This window comes from Mus caroli, unplaced genomic scaffold, assembly GCF_978045245.1.
Source record: "Mus caroli unplaced genomic scaffold, Mus_caroli_1 scaffold_15, whole genome shotgun sequence".
Classification (NCBI taxonomy): domain Eukaryota; kingdom Metazoa; phylum Chordata; class Mammalia; order Rodentia; family Muridae; genus Mus; species Mus caroli.
The window spans coordinates 70,486,670-70,510,967 of NW_028227270.1; the positions used below are offsets into that span (position 1 = coordinate 70,486,670).

Consider the following 24,298-nt stretch of genomic DNA (forward strand, 5'->3'; position numbering starts at 1 on the left):
TTTAGGGATACTGGTGAAAGAGTAGGGTATGTTTGAAGCAACCTATCAGAAGTGATTATTTCTGTGATATCATTTCTCCAGGGAGCACCTGGGTGTCCTCACCATAAGCATCATGCACGATATGCAGTTCACTCAAGTGGCAGGAGATGTGTTGAGGGGATTCCTGGGGCAGCTGGTCACTCAGATAAATTGAGGACTTTCCAGGTGCACAAGCAAGTAACACTGGTTGGCATCATGATTCTCTGAATCCTGGTCTGGCTCCATTGCCACACCCACTCCAGTAGAGTGTGCATGACAAGTCCAAAAGCTTGACCTTAGTCCTGAGATAAAAAGTTTTACAGAAACTGGTCTCGTGGAGAGTCTTTGTCATTCCATAACAGGGATGTGGTCCAGATATGTCCTGGCGATAGTCGATGATAGGCTTAGAGTGCTTTCTTTCAGTATTGTTTTATTATAGGTGCCCCCAAGTAATGATTTGACTTATTCAGACAAAATGCCTTCAGTGTTGAAAGAGATAGTGAAACAAATCAGGCATTGCAGTTTACTGGGTAAGAGTAGAAATCTCAGGGCAAGTTCTACAAAGTAAATTTAGAATAACAGCCCAGTCACTCTCATATGCAGGAATTTACAATGGTCTAGGCTTAGGGGGTTGTGGTTTAAGGAGGAATTAGAGTATTGCATTATTCATGAAAAGTTTAGCAAGAGCAGAAGCCCCCTGTTGGTGGCTTATACAATAGACTAGAATTGTGACTAGGTTATGAAATCCTCACCAGGCTCCTAGAATAGCTGACTTTAGATAGGGCCGCTTTTTATCTCAATTGTAATCACAGCCTGGTTCCTGTCAGTCTTTATGTATGCATTACTCTGTTTTGTGTAAGGAAACATTATGCATCAGATGAACTCAATGTATCACGTAACTTCCTTGTTTTCTTCTGTAATATAATTCTGATGCTCACTTTGAAAAATTACGTTCAGTTCCAACACTCTCTGGTGTTCGTGTCTGTTTGTCACTCACCAACTCCTTTCAAACCTGAGTACAAGCAACCGGATTCCTCCAGAGGGCCGAGGACCGGACTGAGCCAGCTTGTGGCACTCCATGACAGGTCAGGGCCCTTCTTTTCTCCAGGCCTTCTGTACAGTACCAAATGATGTTTCCTCATCTGTATTAAGCAATTTCATTTCAGGAATGTCTTGAGATGAATCTGCAGTTTGATGGTAGGGAGCTTGTAGGGAGCCAATCTACAATGGATACCCCATGGAAAGAGCAAGGTAGAAAAGATAATAATCAGAATCCTCATAGTGAGTGGAAAGAGGAATAATGGCTAACTTCCCACCTACCAAGGGGTTGGAGAAAGGAAAGTCTGCACTGACTGCTCAGCCTAAGGTTTACTCTAACTCCAAGTGTAACTTTCTTCTGGATGAGTTTAAGTGCAAACATTCTCCTGAGGTCATCCTGTGTGTGGCATTGCCATATTTTGGCATCACCTTGGTAAGGATGGGTGGTCCATGTGGAAGCTGAAGACTGCTACCCTAAAGAACTCCCAGATCTCCATGGGTTGCAACCTCATCACTGCCTTGTCCGAGCTCCTGGAAAAACTGAGGAGTTACATATACCACCAGGTGGAGTACACTGATAGATAGCACTTGCATTGCTAGTTGACAGGCCTTGCTTTACAACTTGTGCACTGTGTCAAATACATTCCTAAGTACTGGGCCATGAATGACTCCCTACCAATACTTTGCCAGTATTCTCTGCAATCAACAATAGCAGCTTCATTTCTGGGTTCAGGCCTTCCAAGGGTGAGAGATTGTCTTTCTGCTGAGTCTCGACTGACATATGGAGCATGAATCATTTACAAAACAGACAATGGAGTCAGGCATCACAGAACAACAAGACTGCTTTAAGAGTTATATATCTGGGAAAGGGTCTTTCAAAGTGTGGGCAAAGCCTTCAATCAAGGAAACATTATCATGTGAAAATCTCTGGATTAAAATTATCCATCACTAAAGCAGTGCAATGAATGATCAGAAAAGGCAGTGGAAAATAACATTTAATTTTGAGACACTTTGAGAGCAAAATCAAGTATGACAAGCCATGACTATTTTATGATAAATCTTTGGAGTTCACATGTTAATGGTATTAGCACACATGGCATGGCAGGTATTAAGAGCCCCCTCTCTGAGGCAAAGCACAGTACACACTGTAGACAAAGACACTGTTTAAATGTGTCGCACTTTTTCTTTTATACTGTGAGTTTTTTGAAAACAGGAATTCCTTCAGTCTTGTTGCCCTCCGGACCCAGTAGGTGATCCCTAGTGAAAGGTAAAGGATCACTGACTAAATACATAACTGAAGGCTTTTGTACTCAGCGATGACCCACAGCTGAGAGCAAACTGAAAATCTGCTCTTCAGAAATAGGTCTGTATTTCGGGACCTGAGAAAGGAAGTGCAATAGTGAGCGAGCTCTCCTGTGGACATAGGTAATGGGATGGGGAGGTCTACCCTAGCTGGCACAGTCCTGGAAAGGAAGCACAGAGCATGCAAAGCCTCTCTCCTTAACCCTGCTGTAATAAGACTGTCTGCTTGTGGTAGGGACATTTACCTTCTCATGTGCATATAGGAGTCACATGACCTCAGTATGACCAATCAGGAGAGTCCTGGTTCGCTAGCCAGTCTGATTGGCCAAGTTCTGGACATGTGACCAATTAGGTCTTGACCAGGAGTTACAGTTGGTGTGAGGTTGCTGAGACAGTTGGTAACTGACCTGTTCTAACTGAGGTTAAGTTTTCACTCCGGGGATACAGAGGCAGAGACAGTCTGCTCAAGCATGATTTCAGGAGAGCTGCTCCTGTCTACTCCCCCAGCACCCAGGTACAGCCTAGTTTTTCTTTTTTTTTTTTTTTTTTTTTTGGTTTTTCGAGACAGGGTTTCTCTGTGTAGCCCTGGCTGTCCTGGACCTCACTCTGTAGACCAGGCTGGCCTCGAACTCAGAAATCTGCCTTCCTCTGCCTCCCAAGTGCTGGGATTAAAGGTGTGTGCCACCAACGCCCGGCTTTTTAAATGTGTAGACCAGGCTGTCCTCGAACTCCAGATCCTCCTGCCTCTGCCTCCTTCAGCAAATCCGACCGGCCTGCGCCACCAGTACCTGCTAGTTTTTCTAGTCCTGCTGATGATGTTATTCCCTAACCTGCCTTCTCACCTTGTCAGAACCACTTTGGTTGTGTAGTAGGCACTGAACCTTTCTTCGCACTGCCTGGCTATTGGAGGCCTTGGGGCTGCAGAATATAGATTCTGAACCTCCCAGGACTCTGTGCAGCACTCCCTGGACAGTTCGTGGTGGCTGAGACAAGCAGGCTCCTGCCTAGTACAAGCCCTGTGGACCGTCACAGGGAAGCAGAGCCTTGCCCCTCTTTCCTGTCCCCCTTTTATGTCCAGGATCCTCCAACACGGGCACATTATGAATAGAAATGAGAACAAGCACAGTTGTCTTCAGAGACTTGGCTTGTCACATGAAGCATTATCCTTAGTTCCACCTATTTTCTGGAAACGACACTTTTCATTCTTTGTTTTTGTTTGTTGGTTTTCAAGAGAGGGTTTACTCTATGTAGTCCTGGTTGTCCTGGAACTCACTCTGTAGGCTGGCCTCGAACTCAGAAATATGCCTGACTCCCAGGTGCTAAGATTAAAGACATATGCCACCACACCTGGCTGACACTTTTTATTCTTAAAGCTAGGTCCTTTTTCATCTCGTACACTCTTCACATGATTTTATTTATGGATTTGTGTATTTCAGACTCACCTTATATTCGTGAGTGAACTGACGTTCATGAACATGAGCTTATAAATGTGTTGTTTATCGTGAAGTATCACAGACTCTCGTTAAGGTTTGTTACATCTTTTACATGAAAATATTGGTAATAGTGTTTGGTTTACTCTGGTTTTAATTGTTTGTGTGTGTCTGCCCACATGGGAAGGACAGAGGATAAATTGTGAGGCCAGTTCTCTCATTCCACCATGTGGGCTCCAGAAACAAAACTTGGATCATCTGGTCTGGTTGTAAGCAGCTCTATCCTCAGAATCAGCAAGCGTTCTGTTTGTCTGGTTTTGGTTACAGGGTAACGTTGGCTTTCTGGAACACAGTGGAAAGTGTCCCTTCCCTTTTATTTCATGGAATTATCTTAGGAACATTGGTGTTCTTTAAAAGTCTGGTAGAATTCATTTATGAATATGTCAAACCTTGGACTTTTGTTGATTTTTTCCAGTTAATGTTTTAATTTTATTGCTTGTTATTGATCTATTCAAGCATTTTATATGTATTTTGAAATTTGCCCATTTCTTCCTGTTTCAAAATTGGTTGCAGTATAGGTTTCCTATAGCTCTGTTTCAAAGATTTTTAGATATGTTCTAATGGTTCTTTTTTTTTTTTCTTTTTAAGATCTATACATTTTTTTTTTGTGGTGAGTTAGTACACTGTTGCTGTCCTCAGACACACCAGAAGAGGGCATCAGATCCCATTACAGGTGGTTGTGAGCTACCATGTGGTTGCTGCGAATTAAACTCTGGACCTCTGAAAGATCAGTCAGTGTTCTTAAAGCCCAAGCCATCTCTCCAGCCCTGTTCTAAAGGTTGTTAGAGCCTTGCTGTATCTGCTACTGTATCACAGTCATTTGTCTCTAGTTTTACTCTGTATCTTCTCATATTCTTAGATTTGGGAATGCTTCTTCAGTTTCTCTCCTTTCCAAGGAGGTGGATGTTTTTTTCAATGTTCATTATTTTCTGTTTAGTAAGTCTCAGCTCTCACTTTCAGTCTGTTTTATCAGCTACTGGTTTGGGGTTGTGTTTATTGCTCTTTTCCTTTTCTTTTTTTTAATCTTAAAAATTTTTATGACTTGAATGCGTTATATATATCAAACATATTAATAATGAGTATTTTAGAGAATCAAATATAAAAATTTTGTTCAACTTTTATATTCATATCCTTCCTTCCCCTAAAAATATCATTGATGAACATCTAATACTGCCCGTATCTGAGGATCCTATATCTAATGTTGAATACTAAATGGTTTCAAAACATACAAAATATTCTTTAGGAATTAAGCATAGTATAAGAGCATAAAATATGAAAAATGAATCATTAAAAAATATATTCAAAAGTCTTTATATGATACCACCTGACATAGGTATTGAAAACACACTATATGTCTGTGTACAGGGTCTAACTATAAGTTTGCTTAAAAAAGATTATTAGTGTTTCTAGGAGAGAAATTATTTCATCAGTAAATGTTGTTTAAAAATTTTAAAATGGAAAAAACTCTTTGATGTTAAACATTAAGAAAATGCTAATTTCAAGCACAGTGATCAAAAATTACCAATAATTATTCCATGATGTTTGTAAAACATGATTTTAATATTTCTAACTGTTAATATTCCACAAATAGAATAATTATTTTAAGATATATTTCATTATGTCTCCCTTTTCATTTCTGATTTTATTAATTTGGATTCTGTCTCTGTGCCCTCTGGGTAGTCTGGCTAAGAGTTTATCTATGTTGTTGATTTTTTCAAAGAACCACTTCCTGGTTTTGTTGATTGTTGTACAGTTCTCTTTGTTTCTTTTTGGTTGATTTCAGCCCTGAGTTTGACTATTTTCTGCCATCGACTCCTCTTGGGTGTATTTGCTTCTGTTTGTTCTAGAGCTTTCTGGGGTGCTGTCAAGCTGCTAGTGTAAGCTCTCTCCAGTTTCTTTTGTGAGGCACTCAGAGCTTTGAGTTTTCCTCTTAGCAAAGCTTTCATTGTGTCCTATAAGTTTGGGTATGATGTGTCTTCATTTTCTCTGCATTCTAAGAAGTTTTTAATTTTTTATTTATTTCTTCCTTGACCAAGTTGTTATTGAATTGAGTGTTGTCCATGTGTATGTATGTTTTCCATTGTTTTTGTTGGTATTTAAGACCAGCCTTAGTCTGTGGTAATCAGATAGGGTGCATGGGATTATTTAAATCTTCTTGTATGTATTGAGGTCTGTTTTGTGATTGATTATATGGTCAATTTAGGCGAAGGTACCATGAGGCCCGAGAAGAAAGTATATTCTTTTGCTTTAGGATGAAATGGTCTATAAATATCTGTTAGATCCATTTGGCTCATAACTTGTTAGCTTCACTGTGTCTCTGTTTAGTTTGTTTCAATGATATGTCCATTGCTGAGAGTTGAGTGTTAAAGTCTCCCACTATTACTGTAAGGGGTACAATGTGTGTTTTAAGCTTTAGTAAAGTTTCTTTTATGAATGTGAGTGGCCTTGCATTTGGACCATAGATGTTAAGAATTGAGAGTTCATCTTGGTAGATTTTTCCTTTGACCAGTATGAAGTGTTCTTCCTTATCTTTTTTGATAACTTTTGGTTGAAAGTTGATTTTATTTGATATGAGAATGGCTACTCCATCTTGTTTCTTGGAAACATTTGCTTGGAAAATTGTTTTCCAACATTTTACTCTGAGGTCTTGTCTATCTTTGCCACTGAGATGGATTTCCTGTGTGCAGGAAAATGCTGAGTTCTGTTTACATATCCAGTCCATTATCCTATGTCTTTTTATTGGGGAATTGAGTCCATTGGTGTTAAGAGATATTAAGGAAAGTTGATTCTCACTTCTTGTTATTTTTGTATTTAGAGGTCGAATTATGGTTCTGTGGCTATCTTCTTTTAAGTTTGTTGAAAGATTGCTTTCTTGCTTTTTTTCTAGGGTGTAGTTTCCCTCCTTGTGTTGGTGTTTTCCATCTGTTATCCTTTGTAAGGCCGTATTTATGGAAAGATATTGTGTAAAATTTGGTTTTGTCAGGGAACATCTTGTTTTCTCCAGCTATGATAATTGACAGTTTTGCTGGATGTAGTAGCCTGGGCTGGAATTTGTGATTTCTTAGGGTCTGTATGACATCTGCCCAGGATCCTCTAGCTTTCATAGTCTCTGGTGAGAAGTCTGGTGTAATTCTGATAGGTCTGCACTTGACCTTTTTCCTTATTGCTTTTAATATTCTTTCTTTGTTTAGTGCATTTGGTGTTTTGATTATTATGTGACAGGAGGAATTCCTTTCTTGGCCCAGTCTATTTGGGGTTCTGTAGGCTTCTTGTATGTCCATGGGCATATCTTTCTTTAGGTTAGGGAAGTTTTTTTCTACAATTTTGTTGAAGATTTTTGATGGCCCTTTAAGTTGGGAATCTTCTGCTTTGCTCTATACCTATTATCCTTAGGTTTGGTCTTCTTATTGTGTCCTGGATTTCCTGGATATTTTGGGTTAGGATCTTTCTGAATTTTGCATTTTCTTTGACTGTTGTGTCAATGTTTTCTATGGTATCTTCTGCACCTGAGATTCTCTCTTCTTGTATTCTGCTGGTGATGCTTGCATCTATGACTCTTGATATCTCTCCTAGGTTTTCTAACCCCCAGGTTTGTCACCCTTTGTGCTTTCTTTATTGTTTCTATTTCCATTTTTAGATCTTCATGGTTTTGAAAATTTCCTTCACCTGTTTGATTGTGTTTTCCTGTACTTTAAGGGATTTTTGTGTTTCATCTTTAAGGGTTTTTAGCTGTTTACCTGTGTTCTGCTATACTTCAAAGGAGTTATTTATATCCTTCTTAAAGTTTTCTATCATTATCATGAAAAGTGATTTTAGATTCAAATCTTGCTTTTCTGATGTGATGATGGACTTGATCTGTTGGGAGAATTGGGTTCTGATGCTACCAAGTAACCTTGGTTTCTGTTGCTTATGTTCTTGTGATTGCCTACCGCCATATGGTTATCTCTAGTGCTACCTACCCTGGCTATGTCTGACTGGAGCCTGTCCTTCCTGTGATCCTGGTTGTCAGAACTACTCAGAGTTCTGCTGTCTCTGGGATCCTGTGATTGTGAAATCCTGTGATTCTGGGATCCTGTGATTGTGAGATCCTGGGTGTGTCAGAGCTTCTGGGAGTCAAGCTGCCTCTGGGATCCTGTGATCCTGCAATCTTGCAATCCTGATATCCTGTGATTCTGCAAAACTGCAATCATGGGATTGTTAGAGAGCTTTGGAGTGGAGCTTCCTCTGGGTGTTGTGGGACTGACTGTGGATTTTATGCTCAAGGTCTGCTCAGGGCACGGATGCAGACCAGAAGGAACCTATGACACTGGTCACGTGGAGTTCCTGGGTGTCTAGATCCCCTTGGTCCCAGTAACTTCCAGAGTTGTGTTGTTGGTTTTCTATGACACAGAAGTGCACTATGGGACCATCTTACCTATCTCTTAGTTTTCTATGTGGGAATTGAGAATAGTCAGGCTTCTTCCAAACCTGCTTCTCTTGTTTGTAATTCCATGGTTTTCATCTCATTGTTTGCCAGCTTATATTAGGGTGGAAATTGTCAAGCGGCTTGCAGGGAAGTGAAGAGAGCAGGCTGGACCTGGAGGTCAGGCCCTCTGAAAGTGTGACCCTGTTGGGTCACCTCAGGAACCTCAGTAAAGGCAGCTTTACATGGTCCTGTCACCTCCACAAAGAGTTGTGGTCTGCTGTCAGAATCTTCTGAAAGGGGTGGGAAAAATGACACAGAAAACAGGGATGAAATTGACAAATTTAGCTTCTGGATCATCCAAACATCATGAAGCTGCTCCACATCAGAAAACGCATCTTTATGGTGATAGAATGTACAGCAGAGGGAGATGTTTTGAGCCACAGAAGGTTGACAGTTTTCAGGAGGAACAGGCTTAGCACATCCACACGCAGATTATGTGTTCATTTCACTATGACATGAGAACACCTTCACACAGGGACATGAAATTGTATGTATTTTCCTGGCCATCAAAGGTCCTTATGGGCAATAGTTCAAGGGTGGTAGTGGTATAGTGTGTGGTGTGGTGACACCAGATTCCCAACATATTATGTGTGGCAGAGAGGGACTCTCTACTGGATCTGATCATAGCACTGTATGTCAGGTAGTATGGGGTGGGGTGAGCAACAGGACTTGATCTCCTACAGCCTTACATTAACACCCTATATACTACATTGTTACTTCAAGTACCTGAAGTACAATCACCATATAGATTTCTGGACATCAGTCCTGGCTAGAGAGCAGCTGTTTTGCTGTCTCATATACAATGCCAGGTGCCAGAACCTGTTAGGCATTCCCCTAACCACATTGCCACCAGAGATACAGGGACAGGTATTAGGGCTTGCTTGTCATTCCACCCCCTGCCATTAACCAACATATACTGCTAGATTCACATCTTTCAGGACACCTCCTCTCCTGGCGTATACCCTAGGTGTAATGCACTGTTAAATAGCACTTGTACTTGTAGGCACCAGGAATTACTGTACAACCTCCCCAGTGCCTTGAATACATTGCTAAGTATTGGGCCATGCACGACTTCCCACCAAACTCCACACTAACTGCTTGGTATTGAAGCATGCTGAACAGGTCACCAACATATGCATCACATTAGTTCTGTGTATCCGGTCTTGATCCCTGAAAAACCTCATATTGACTGATAGTCATCAGGCTTTGATGGATACTCCCTGACACTGTACCATCAACTCACGGCTTTGTCCTGGGCCATGCTTGACAGCCTCACATTAATGAAGCTCACATGTCCTTCTCGGTGTCAGGACCCTCTTAGACATCAGCCCCAATCAGTTCCTACTACAACATTAGTTATCAGGCCCTGATGGAGACTCCTGTACTCCTGTCACAGACTATAATCTACTATGTCATAGGACCTCCTGGATAAACTTAAGACATCAGTCTTGATGGGCTTACCCTCAAGAGTCTGTGTGTGTACCAAGCCAGCACGCTGTCCCCTAGGCCAAGCTGTGTGGCAGTGTCAGTGGGATTTCTAGTAATGTCAGGTACGTAGCACTGTGAGTGGAGTGGTATCCTCAAGGAAGAGGTGTTTAGGAGGGCCGAGACACCTGAATGCTATGTAGGTACGTGGCTTTAGTTGTCCATCCTTGCCTGAATGGACAGCCTTGCCTGAAAATAGCACTGTGTGTGTGGGCACCCAGCATGGAGTGATAAAAGCAGTGTATTTAGGGCTGTGGGAAAGGGGAAAGGCAAGTGCAGCAGGATCTAGGGCCGTGCAGTAGTTTGTGATAGTGGAGGGGATGTTCTAGAGAACTTCAAACCTCAGTGTGTGTCATGTGGATGTTGGAGAGTGTCCAGAAGGTTCTCAATATGGCACTATATGTGGGGCTTCATCAGGGGACAATCTAAAGGGACTGATTGCTTGCTTGTGTTTTTCAGATAGCAGCAGGGAGTTGGTGTGGTCCAGTAGCATCTGACATCTGCTATAGTAAGTGGTGTAGCCACTCTGGTGTGTTGTCCTTTGAGTCCTGACACCTTAAACATCACATTAGTTCTAGATGAGTGTGTCCAATCCTGTCTGAAAATTATCATTGTATTTGGGGCAGCAGCATGGGAGAGTGGATAATATAAACTTCTAGGTATCAGTCCTTGTTGACACCTCCCTCACAGATACACCATATACACTGGAAGCTATCAATGTCAGCTGCATATACCTGGATGAATACAACCTTCCTTAACTCAGGACCTAATGGACCCTACCCTAAATAAACTGGTAGATTGCATGCGCTGCTGACCTACACTTAAAGCCCTATATATACTGTCATAAAACTGATGCTGCTGGAACCCTAGCTGCACTATTGGGTATTGGGTTTTTATCCGATCCTGCTGTACACATTCCCTCCCTGACCCCATCACTCATAAAGATGCTGCTATGTTTCAGTCTATGCTGGTAAATCCACTGTACCTCACTCCACATACAATACTAAGTCTTATACCCTGTGAGACCCCCCTACCTCACATACATTGCTAGGTATCAGACCCTGATGTTCCTAACCTCCTGTGTTCACTGCTAAGATTTGGACTTGTTAGGAATTCAACTACCAAACTCAAGGCACTCTGAAGAATCAAGAGCCCCTCCTCCTGCCACCAGTGTGCTGTGTAAGTGTCAGGTCCTACTGGACATACCCATTACACAAAGTGTGGAGGGACAGGACCTAGGGAGTCATGCTCCACTTTACCCAGTCATTTCCTTCTTCACAGATTGTCAAGCCATGGTGGACACTGCCCTGCTGTTTTCCCATAGGAACTCTAGGTATCCAGCCTTTGCCCAGCTGCCCAGCTTGTCCCATGTACACTAGTATATCAGAGCCTATTGGATTCCCTTGATCCCTGTAGCTAACTCACATCCTCTGCCAGTTCTCAGAACATACTGGGAAGCCTGATGCACACTTCCATCCTCTGCTACTTTACTGTTGTGTTTCAGGATTTGTTATGCATCTTCTGACAAGCCTTCCCTCCTTCTTTCATAGTTCCATTCCTAGCAGCATAGGGGAGCAGCAGCATCATGGTATCATAGCTAGCAGCGTTTGTGTTTGTTTGTGTGTGTATATGTGTGTGTGTTGCCAGGTTTATCCTGCTTGTCCTCCATTGCACAATTATTAGGCTGAACAGTCATGTCTTCTTTTTTCCTCCTGAAGCTGCAACAAAATTCCTGAACAGGATGCGAAAGTGTTTCAGCTGAGCCTTGAGAGATGAACGTACCTTGGCACCTGTCCCCTGGATGGGACAACTTGAGGAAGGGCCATCCATATTCCCGTTCCCTACCCCGGACACTGTTAATGTGCATGTGAGGGGTAAGTCCACCACCAACTCTCTATCCCTAAAGGGCTTTCACTGTCCTGAAGTAGTGTGAAGTAGAACTGTGTAGGCCCAGCAGGTCATGTCACTGATGTAGAAGAAATTTAGAGAGCAGCATGGCAGATGCCTGCTGTGTGGACTACACTGATTGTCTAAATGCAAGACAAACACCAAGGGTCCTCCTGGCAGTGAGTGAAAGAGAAACTAAGCAGAGATGAGTCAAAAGAGAGGAGAAAGGTTTATTACCTGAAGGGGATGAGGAGAGCATTGGCATCCTATTTGGGAAGCCACATCCTGTTCCAGCAAGTAAACCATGGGCACTTCATCCCATGAGCCTGTGTATATGGGTAGAAGTGTGGGTCTATCCCTGCACATGCTCCATGCAGGAAGACACTAGTGCCCTGAGCATGCTCAGTATAGGAGTTCACTAAACTCCTAAGCATGCACCCCACTCCTGGGCATATTCAATTTATGTTCATGGAGCACATACCCTAATAACATAAATGACAGACATTACCTTTTAGCAGATTACAGAAGGTGCCTTCCTTGCAGTGTGTCTAAGACTACCACAGACCATAGCTAAGAACACCACAATGAACACTGAGACTTGTTGCCAGTTCCTGGGCACAGGGCACATATGGACCCGTTTGAAGTTTGAAGCGGTTTCTTATAGACTTCATGTTCAAGTAGTGTTGGGAATCTATGTACAATTCACTCAGTGTAAGCAGCAGTCACTGATCAAAACACTATAGCATTATATAGTTGCTTCCCCTTTTGGCCTTCTGGCCTCATCTCCTTCCTATAAGCCAGTGGTTTCCAAATTTCCTGACTCTGCAAGTTTTTGATACAGTTCCTTATGATATGGTGACACTTCAACCATAAAATTACTTCATTGCTACCTCCAACCTGTAAATATCGTACTGTTATGAATCATCATGTAAATATCTGATATGCAGGATATCTGATCTACAACCTCCAAAGTGGTTATGACCCTCAGGTTGAGAATTACCACTATAAGCATCTCTGGCAGGGATATCAGCTTGGCCCTGAAACCTGAGAGGGCCTCGTGTCTGCCGCAGACCCAGTGCCGCAGACCCTCTGGGTCCCTGTGTCTGTGTGGAATGAGTCTCTCGAGCAGATGGACAAAGAGTAGGATTAATTGACAAACAGACACACACAGGAGAGGTTTTGTAGAATCTGAATGTAATCTCTATTCGAGCATTAGACTATTTTATATTACAGCGAATTATCAGGAGCTACAAATCACAATAAGACAAGGTACACTGAAATTTACCAGATACAAAAGAAAGGAATTTGCAGGAACTAGATAAATGTTTACAATAGAGATTAACAGCCCTGCCTTGATCACCCTAATGCCAGGCAAGAATTTCACACTTTAGTGTTAATAGCACCAGGGGATTTTAACTCTTGACAGGCCTCAAGAATAATGTAGTGTCACAGACTCCTAAATTCCTAGGCCTTGCTAAATCTTATCTTTTCTTGAGAATCTTCATTATCAGGAGAGTATATCAACTAGCTCTTGCCATGGAATGTAGCCTGTAGTAAAGATTTTTATCTCAGTGAGATTCTCAGGCTCTTTCTGCAGACCAATTGAGCTAATGGCTCTGTCTATTGTAATGCTTAATTAGTTACTGAATAGGTTAAACTCCCTTGCTGTAATCTGGGATCTTGGAACACTAGGAGAGGCTTTAGCTATGTCAGAATTCAATCTTAAAAGGCACTTATAATAAGGTAATACTAAATAGAGAGCACGTGGATCCATACACTAGACTAACTCGGGAGTGGAACATTAATTTTATGGGTTAGGGGGAACACCAGACTCCAGGAGGGAATTTCCATGAAACACTTTTCCTTGTGGGCAGCTTCCAAGCTTCTGCTTGTCAAACTGACCCAACTGGAGAGCTGGCTTTCACCAGACTTCAGGAGGGAGCTTCCGTGAAACTCTTTTTTTCCTCATGAGCAGCTTTTAGGCATTCCTGCCTGACAGGCTGACTCGACCGGAGTGCCGTGGCACATGTCCAATGGTTGAGCACATCTCCATGCCACAAGGCTCCATTCTCTGTGATGAGCCATCTACACTGCTGAAGTGTGATGGTGCAGGGACAATCCCAAGTCTACTTCCTCCTTTTCCCAGGGTGGATCCTCCATTCTTGTGGTGGACAGATTGTGTTTAGAGGACATTAACCAGCCTGTGTACTCAGGCTTTCCTTAGGTAAGACACACTGTTCTTGTGTTAGATAGGAGGCTAGTTCCAGGATGGCGCTACAAACAAGGCCCCTGAATAGAACCTAAATGGAAATAGTTGGGCCTGCTCAGGGCCTTCAGAACAGGACATAAATTAGGGGTTTCAGTCCACTGATGGCCAAGATTGAATGGCAGTGCAGTGTCAGACCCCAGGTTCATTAGCTCGTGTCTAAACAGGATGCAAAAAATGGTGATGGACAGCCTCAGTACCCCTCAGGTGCTTTCTGGTTCCCCTTTCCTCCAATGAACTCTTCACCTATGGGTATATTTAGACCCTTGCGCATAGTTTTGTTATCTATCTACATCTATATCTATATCTGTATCTGTATCTACATCTACATCTATCTATATCTATCTGGCTCCTTTTGGGCAGGTCCAGTCAAGAGAAGAGAGGTCCTGCCGTGACACTACAGGGCTGAGGAGGATGGTATGTGTTGATGAACCAAAAGAAACACACACAGCCTTGAGTCTTGTTGAAGCAGACACTCAATTTAATGATATCAGCCTCTCAGTTATATAACTTCATAACATTGGGAGATTTTTGGTGGGGTAAGATGATGTAGGAGGCAGGGGAAGGGTGATGGAGGGTATGGAGTGACTGACAGGGCCAATGGCATAACTCTACATCAACAGTGGTAGGCCAGAGAGGCAACACCAAAGAGGTCTTGCTGAGTCATCACCATATGGAAGTGTGTGAGACAGGTCTCAAAATTCGAGCCAGGCTCGAGGTTGGTCCTCAAGGCCCAAACCAGGACCAAAATGGAGCCTAACAATATAGATGACATTATAGAACAGATTTAATTCATGGTAAAATGTGCTTTCAAGAGACGAACACCCCTGTCCTTCATGTGCCCACTCTGAGAAAGGCCCAGGAAAAGGGTAAAGTGACAGGAGAGGTGTGAGTTCATTCTGCTAGGCCCACTTGTTTTGTTTTGTTTTTTAATTCTTTATTAGATATTTTCTTTATTTACATTTCAAATTTTATCCCCTTTCCTCATTTCCCCTCTGAAAAACCCTCTATCCTCTACCCCCGCCCCCCCCCACCACTAACCCACCCACTCCTGCTTCTCTGTCCTGGCATTACCATACACTGGGGAATCAAGCTGTCATAGGATCAAGGGCCTCTCCTCTCATTGATGTCCCACCAGGCCATCCTCTACTACATATGTAACTGGAGCCATGGGTACCCTTTGGTTGGTGGTTTAGTCCCTGGGAGTTCTGGTGATAGTGGTTGGTTCATATTGTTGTTTCTCCTATGGGGCTGCAAACCCCTTTAGCTCTTTTGGTCCTTTCTCTGGCTCCTCCACTGGGGACCCTGTGCTCAGTCCAGTGGATGGCTGTGACCATTCACTTCTTTGTCAGGCACTAGCAGAGCCTCTCAGGAGACAGCTATATCAGGGTCCTGTCAGCAAGCACTCGTTGGAATCCACAATAGTGTCTGGGTTTGGTGACTCTATATGGGATGGATCCCCAATGAGACAGTCTCTGGATGGCCTTTCCTTCAGTTTCTGTTCTCTGCTTTGTCTCAGTATCTCCTCCCACTGGTATTTTGATCCCCTTCTAAGAAGGATTGAAGTATCCACACTTTGGTCTTCCTTGTTTTTGAGCTTCATGTGATCTGTGGATTGTATCTTGGGTGTTCTGAATTCTGGGGTAATATCCACTTATCAGTGAGTGCATACTGTCATGGACCACCCCAGCTGTGTATGGGGGTCCCTGGGATGTGGGTTCTCAAGGCCACATGGGTAAGGATTAGGTGGTGACAAACAGAAACAAACACAGAGGCAGTTTGAATCTGAGCGTACATTGCAGCTCTTTAGCAGGGAATTTTATACATTAAAAACCAAACATTACATCTCTTAGAAACTGTATCGAGTGAAACAATCACAAATACCAAAAAAATAATTTGGAATATTATAGCACAAAAATATCTCTTAGAAACTGTATCCAGTGAAACAATCTCAAACAGAACAAGTAACATCATTATTAATTTTAATCATCAAACTATAACAATTCTAAAAGGATGTATTCAGTGGAGGCAGTCGTCCAAGGCTAGTGGCATATTTCCATGAGCAGGTTAAGAAATCTTTAAAGGTCAGCGCTCTTTACCGCTGAGATAACCTTCCAGCCCTATATTGTCAATTATTATTTAACAACTAACCTCTGAATTTTTATAAACCTTCAACGCATAAATTTAAAATATTTTAATTCTTTCTAATTAAGGCTTTTTTTTTTCTTTTTTTTTTTTTTTTTTTTTTTACCATATACCAAAATCCACCCCTGATGACACATGAGTAGCCATGTGAAATTTTATTGTTGGGAAAGATTTTTTTATTTTTATTTTATTTTTTCTCTTAATTTTTTAAAAAACAATTCATATTGCAAACAGATATTCTCCCATTTTGAGTAGAAATCTAGAGTTTAGATTAACAAATAATCCAGACACTGAGTCCTGGAACTGCCATAGAGAGGAGGTTTGTAAGAATGATTAGCTTCTAAGTTGGATGCTTTACAACCTAGTCATGAACAGTCCAAGAAGAGAAAAGCTATTTGGCAGAATGAGAAGTGATCTATAATAAATGATAATTATTAGGAGAGCTATCAGAACTGAACAATATATATACATTTTAGAAATCTTGCTTACTGTTATGTACAGTGTATGATAGGATATTGAGTGGAATTTATTTTATATTTTTTATTAGGTATTTTCTTCATTTACATTTCAAATGCTATCCCAAAAGTCCCCCATACCACCCACCTCACTCCATAACCCACCGACTCCCACTTCTTGGCCCTGGCGTTCCCCTGTACTTGGGAATATAAAGGTGGCAAGACCAAGGGGCCTCACTTCCCAATGATGGCCGACAAGGTCATCTTCTGCTACATATGCAGCTACAGACAAAAGCTCCGGGGTACTGGTTAGTTCATATTGTTGTTCCACCTATAGAGTTGCAGACCCCTTTAGCTCCTTGAGTACTTCCTCTAGCTCCTCCATTGGGGGCCCTGTGTTCCATCCAATAACTGACTGTGAGCATCCACTTCTGTGTTTGCCAGGCACTGACATCACCTCACAAGAGACAGCTATATCAGGGTCCTTTCAGCAAAATCTTGCTGGTGTATGCAATGGTGTCAGCGTTTGGAGGCTGATTATTGGATGGATCCCTGGGTATGGCAGTCTCTAGATGGTCCAGGCTTTTGTCTCAGCTCCAAACTTTGTCTCTGTAACGCCTTCCATGTTTGTTTTGTTCCCAATTCTAAGAAGGGGCAAAGTGTCCAGACTTTGGTCTTTGTTCTTCTTGAGTTTCATGTGTTTTGCAAATTGTTGTCTTGAATCTTGGGTATTCTAAGATTCTGGACTAATATCCACTTATCAGTGAGTACATATCATGAGAGTTCTTTTGTGATTGGGTTACCTCACTCAGGATGATGCCCTCCAGGTCCATTGATTTGCCTAGGAATTTCATAAATTCATTGTTTTTAATAGCTGAGTAGTACTTCATTGTATAAATGTACCACATTTTCTGTATCCATTCCTCTGTTGAGGGGCATCTGGGTTCCTTCCAACTTCTGGCTATTATAAATAAGGCTGCTATGAACATAGTGGAGCATGTGTCCTTCTTACCGGTTGGAACATCTTCTGGATATAGGACCAGGAGAGGTATTGTGGGATCCTCCAGTAGTACTATATCCAATTTTCTGAGGAACTGCCAGACTGATTTCCAGAGTGGTTGTACAAGCTTGCAATCCCACCAACAATGGAGGAGTGTTCCTCTTTCTCCACATCCTCGCCAGCATCTGCTGTCACCTGAATTTTTTATCTTAGCCATTCTGACTAATATTATTTGGGGATTTGATGTTAGAAGGGTGGGGTATCTTACAAATCCTTATATATGACAGTGTACGAGAGATGGTGGTCTACCAGGATATCTTATAACTTGAGTATGGGTGAGCTCAGGGCTGTGTTTGTCTTCCTGAGACATTTACCTAGTACCATATTCTGACTTTGGGAACCCTGGGACCTCTGTGCCCATGATCTTTTAGTGGTTAGGATCACCCAGGCCATCATGAGATTATCAAGGTTTCTCTGTGACCCACACAGCAGGAGGCTGTCAGGCTTTGTGGTGAAGAGCAAGGGTCCTTTAAACTTCATCCATTCATGACCAAAGTTTTCAATTGAGAACATTTTCAGAGGAACTAAACTGTGTCTCTATTTGTAATACTGATGAGTCCATCAAATATTTACTTCAAATAATCCTTCATTTGTTTGAAAACAGTATTGTGTGAATATTGCTGTAGTATTTCTTAAAGATGAAAACCATCTTCACACAAGTGAGATGCATACTCTGATTCATTTTTACATAAACAATGAAATGTTGGATGAATGTTTGACAAGGATCCTTGATACCTACAAGTTTATAGATGGTGAAGCTATGCTGGTATCCAGTCAGGGTCTGAGGCTGCGCCAGGCATGCTCTGACACCTGTTAGTATATACATGGTAGCAGTGAGTGGCAGCTGAGATTTAGGGTTATATAGTAGGATGGCAGTTGTGGTAGAAGGGTGTCCAGTAGGGTCTGATATCTTGAATTCTATGTAGGTTGTCAGTTGACCTAGTTGTCTAGGAGGCCTGACACCTGTAATTTTAGAAAGGATGGCAAAAGTGCTAAGTCTAGTTAGTATGGCTTTAAAATAAATATTTTGCTGTCCGTGTTGTAGGGACCATGTTCAAGAAAACCTTGCTCCTATCACAGGATGCTGGGTAGTGTCCAATAGGGCAAGGTAACATTGTATGGAGGGTTGATGAAGGTAGTCCAAGAGAGTCCAGTGCATAACAATGTGTATGTGGTGGCAGAGACAGGGGAAGTATCCAGGAGGACCTGATTCCTAGCAGTCTTTGTGTGTTTGTGTGTGTGTGTGTATACTGTTGTCATGTAACCTAATGTGTACCTGAAACATGGCAGAGGACTACCATCATGGGAAAACACATAAGAGTAAGTGTTGGTTTGGGATGAAGGAGGGTGAGGACCTGATACCAAGAGGTATGTTTGAATTTGAAGAGTCTAGGGATAGTGAGCCCAGCAAGGCCAGCCAAACACATGTGGCTTTGGGTTCAACAGAGGTGCATATCTTGCGAGGTCTGCTTCTAACAGTGTTTTTCGGTAAGATACCTAGATGTGTATATGTGGCCATAACCCCCATTGTTCAGTTGGGCATGGATGCTTAGTGATCTATGTGGGGTGCAAGAAGAACATTTGTGTAGAAGGCTCTAATACCTGTCATTGTATTTGAAATGACAGCCTGGAAGTGTTGTCCAACAAAGCCTGATTTCTAAAAATTTTGGTTGGAGGGCAGTACATGGCAGGCCAGCAGTAGTACAAGGGAGGCCAGTGTAGTTTGGGTGGCAATGGTGAGGAGATAACACCAAAGACCATATGTTTGGTTTGGGAGAGGGCATAGATCACTGGAGCCTAGCACATAGTTGTGTAGGTACGGCTCTAGAGTATTGTGCAACCCATTCTTACACTTACACACCGTTGTGATGGACAGCATGGAGGTGGTGTCAGTCAGGGATGATTTCCAGCAGGGGTTGTGGTGGTGATGGGGTGTGTTAGAGGGACTGACACCCTGCTGGGTCTTTACTAGAGTAGCATTTCTGTGCACTGAGTGTACTTTATCTCTGTCCTCCTTACTAGCCTAAGGCATTCTCTGGCTTTAATAAAGAGCTGCAAGCCTATATCTGTGCAGAATACAGAAGGTGGAACTTATGGGATGAGAGAGGAACTGTGGGAAGAAATCTGAGGTGGGAGGGATTTTCCAGCCAGAAATGCAGGAAGTCAGATGTACTGAACATGAGGTTATGAGACATGTGAGAAATGTGAATTAGAATAAATGGGTTAATGAAGTTATACATGCTTGTTGTGGGGTAGTAAGCTAAGGCCCAAGCTACAATAAACAAATATACGTTTCTGTGTCATTATTCATTACCTAGAGGTTTGAGAGTCCAGTGATAGTAATGCGAAGAAATTCAGGAATTTTCAGTGAGTACAGGCTTGGGGGTGGCTTGCCACGCATCAGTGCCTCTTGAGTGTTTTAAAAAGAAATGTGGTTATACCAGGGTTGTTCATTAGCAGTGCCTGCACAATGTGTAGAAGACCAGGGGGTCTGATAGCTAGATGCTTATGTAAGGTGTGAGGTGTGTAACAATACTCGATATCTAGCTTTTTTTTTTTTTTTTTTTGGATTGCAGGAGGGACATACTGAACCTGATATGTTTCATACTCAACGCAGCACATCAATCATATACTGCCATGTAAGAGGCCCTCCTGGATGCCGTCAGCCTGGCACTGTTTTACTACACTGTAAGAGTCTGTGTCTGTGCCATGGAGGCATGTCAGTACGTTGTACTGATATGGAGGTGTCCATGAGAGTCTGATGAAACACCTGGCTGCTGGCTGCCCCCAGTGGTGTGTGTAATAGGTCCTGATTTCTAATAAATTCTGTGGGTGGGGCGTGTGGATGCTAAGGATAGTGTATGCTGCTACAAGATGGCAGGGCACATAAGACTGAGATGATTTAGCCTGCACACAAAGCAGGAGTTTTGCAGCTAATGTTCATTAATTGGGAAAGGGGTTTTGCAGGGGCAGTATGGGGTAGTTAGCAATTTTCTCTAGATATGTTTTTGAAAGTGTGAGCTCTGTTGTGCATTTTTGCAAACACCAGTTTTCAGTGGTGGGGTCAGCTGTATTTCCCCTGCAATCCTTAAACAGCTGGCTTCCTGGACATGTGAGCTCAGTTTATGGAACCTGCTTTTGTGGAGATTCTTTTAAGAATCATCTACCTTGCCAGGAAGTGTGGCCCAGGCCTTTAATCCCAGAACTTGGGAGGCAGAGAAAGGCAGATTTCTGAATTCAAGGCCAGCCTGGTCTATAGAGTGAGTTCCAGGACAGCCAGGGCTATACAGAGAAACTTTGCCTTGAAAAACAAATCAACAAAAAGAATCATATACCTTCTTTTTTCTCTCAGGAGAGTGGAATGAAGTTAACCTCTGCTTTATTCTCACAATCTATGAGTCTGGACATCATGAATGAGGAGGTGGGAGGTGAGTGCTGGCCTGGCTTGAGCATTCTGCCATAGATGTGATTTGGGAAACAGCATTCCTGTGACTTGTTTGCTGACTAGTAACTAAAAAAGACCAGGAGGGTCTTTGATAAGTGGTGGGTGCTGTCCTTGGGTGGGTTCAGGGAGAGGAGCATGCAGAGAGGATGTCTGCTTGGGAAGCATGAAGGACAGCCACTACACCCTGCTTTCAGGTGCTTTGGGAGATGTGGTGGCCTAAACAGCTGTTGCAGCAGGCTATGCACTCATCCAAATGCTGATTATTCCTGTCTCCAAGTTGGTGTCAAATAAGAATCCTATTCCCTGCAAGCCCGAGTTTATTGTAACTGGCATGGGAAGAGGACAGGCCTTCACTTGGCTGTCCCTCATCTTCATGAGCAGAGGCCTGGGAAGTCCAGCTGGGAGGCTGCAGTGGAGCCAGGCTGTCAGCCATGCTTGAAGTGTACTAGTGTAGGGATCCCCATGCCTCTGGTCACCCTCATCTCATGTCTTCTGGACCTGAAAGCTGGCATATCTCTGTGTAAACAGCAGCTCTCAGCCCTGGGTTGGCAGGGTCCCACTGTCCTGTGCTTGGCATGAGCATCAATGCTCTGGAAGAGGCTGCTCTTCCTTCCTCTGCCATATTTTTCAAAAGCAACCAGGTTCAGGGAGGGGAAGCACTCACCCAGGGTCTCTTAAATTCCAGGTCTGTATCTAGCCTCCTGTAGCAGACTCATCTCCCTCCTGACTTCCTCATCTAAAAGTGTGGCTGTGGATTCGAATCCAGTCTTCTGAGTTGGTGATGCCAGGTGTGCCAGAGATTTGCTTGCCATGGGACCAGGAGGCTCTGCTCTTACATGTTGCAAAATACTACTATACAACAGCATCCAGGTGCTATTGCTTCCAGGTTCATGTCTCCTGATGAATCCCAGGCTTTTGCACACAAGCAAAGAATTCATATTTCTCTCAACAATTAATTAAAGAGTAGTAGAGGGAGAACCAGGTCTCCTAGTAATCCCCACTTCTCAACATAGACACATTGGACACCTATTCTCAGCTATGAAAGAAGGCAGGCTGACACTGTGATGGTCTGGAGATCCCACACTCAGAGCCCCAGGCTATGAGTCAGGCCTGTTAGAGACTCTTTCCTCAGAGTCCACAGACAAAGAGATGCCTGGGTGGGCATGTTATGTAAGTATCTTTCTGTATACCTAAAACCCAGGGCAAGTCTTTTGAAAACAGTCTTTGATTACCTTGTGTGATCCCATGTTTATATGTAGGTATAAGAAACTCCTGAGGACATAGTGACAGGTCCTGCTGCACTGATTAGTGCATACACATATACTCTACAGTGTATGCAGGCTTGAGGGTCAGACAGAAAGTTATGCCAGAATGAAAGGCGTTCCAGATGCATCCCACAATAGGAACAAAATGTTTATTTCTCCAGACTGAGAAGTGCCATAGAATCTTGTAATCTTGAATTATGCAGTGTGTGTGTGTGTGTGTGTGCATGCGGGGGGCGGGGTGTATGTGTGTGTCCGTGTGTGTGTCCGTGTGTGTGTGTGTAACACTTTATGTCCTTCACAGCATTATCTCAGTGGACAGTTTGTCAGACATTTTCAATTACCCTGGTGGTGAGGCTTTCTGGAGAGCTTTGTTCTGTTCATATTTTTGATTTCTGTCCATTTTTGGTGGGGGGAGGGGGCTCTAGGGTTGTTTTCAATGGAGGAACAGACTTTGTTTGCTCTGAGGTTCTTGTGACACTCTCCTTTATGTTCTCTGAACCCATATGGTGATGGAACAACCTCCCAAAGAGGTGGGCTGAAAGGAGTTAACACTGAGAGGATAAAAGATGAACATCCACACCAGGCTTGCTAGTGAGGTGGGTCTCTCACCATGCCTTCTCATCTTGTCTGAATCACTTAGGTTGGGTCCTAGGCACTGAGCCTCTCTCCCCACTGTCTGTCTAATGGACGCCTTGGGGCTGCAAGAGTCTGGATTCTGAACCTCCCAGAACCCTGTGCAGCACTCCTGGACAGTGTGTAGTGATTGAGACACCCAGACCCCAGGCCAGCACATGCCCTATGGAACACCCTAGAGAAGCAGAACTCTCCCCTCTTTCATGTCCTCTTATTTCCAGGCTCTGCCAAACGTGCACATTCTGCATAGGAGAGAAAACACAGCACATTTGTCTTTAGGGACTTGGCTTATTACATGGAGCATTATCCCTACTTCCACCTACTTTCTGGAAAAGGACCAAATGTCATTCTTTTTTTTTTTTTCTTGCTTATTCCCTTTAATAGACCAGAGTTAACAGCCATGGCTAATGGGATATCAAACCAATAAAAGGAATGAATGAAACATGTCGACCATTTTTCAAATGAGAACATGTCAGTAAGTGAGCAATTAATATTGTAAAATGCCGTGTTAGAAGGGGCTTTAAAGACTAATTGTTATTCATTCCCAAATACCAACATTTAAGAAAGCCTCTCCTTTTTTTTTTTAAATCATGATTTAAAAGGACAAAATGTCATTCTTAAGGCTACACACTTTTTTGTCTTGTTTATACTTTACATTTTTAATTTAAGGATGTGTGTATTTAAGGCTCATTCCATATTCATGAAGGAAGTGATCTTGATCATGAATCTGATGTTTAAAATGTGTGTTGAACTATCGTGAAGTATCAAGCCATCTTGTTAGGTTTTCACATTTTTACATGGCAATTTTGACATAATATCTGGGTAATGTAGTTTTAATTGCATATGTGTGTCTGCATACATGTGAAAATCAGAGGACAAATTGTGAGGCAGATCTCTAAATCCACTATTTGGGCTTGAGAAATTAAACTTGGGTCATCAGGTCTGGTGGTAACCAACTCTATCCATTGAAGGTCCACCTATTTTCACTTTATCTGATTTTGGTTATAGGGTAATATTGGCTTTCTAAGACACATTGGGAAGTGTCCCTTCCCTTCCATTTTATGGAATTATTTTAGGAACTTTGGTGTTCTTTAAACTTCTGGAAGTTTTCATTCAAGAATATTTGTGGTCTTGAGCACTTTGTTGATTTGTATTTGTTTATTAATATTTCTTCATTGCCTTTTACTGATCTATTCAGGCAATTTATATGTAATTGGAAATTTACCCATTTCTCCCTCATTCATAATGGATTGTGTCATAGGTTTCCTATATCTATTCTACAGATTCTGAGATCTCTTATAATGGTTCTTAGAGCCTTATTGTATCTGCTATAGTATTTCTGTA

The 24,298-nt window shown here is 42.5% G+C and overlaps 1 long non-coding RNA gene across 4 annotated transcripts in view; it reads left to right on the top strand.

Moving 5' to 3' along the window:
• Positions 1 to 23,404, top strand: part of LOC147000987 (uncharacterized) — a 62,586-nt gene extending 39,182 nt beyond the window's left edge. Inside the window, exons 6-11 of one of the 4 annotated variants that reach the window (XR_015045330.1) lie at positions 10,258 to 10,306; positions 11,517 to 11,672; positions 14,315 to 14,368; positions 20,188 to 20,404; positions 20,964 to 21,039; positions 21,742 to 23,404. This is a non-coding gene — a long non-coding RNA (uncharacterized LOC147000987). The remainder of the gene's footprint in view (positions 1 to 10,257; positions 10,307 to 11,516; positions 11,673 to 14,314; positions 14,369 to 20,187; positions 20,405 to 20,963; positions 21,040 to 21,741) is intronic. The other 3 variants (XR_015045329.1, XR_015045331.1, XR_015045332.1) reach the window with 3 other exon arrangements.
• Positions 23,405 to 24,298: the final 894 nt, after the last annotated feature.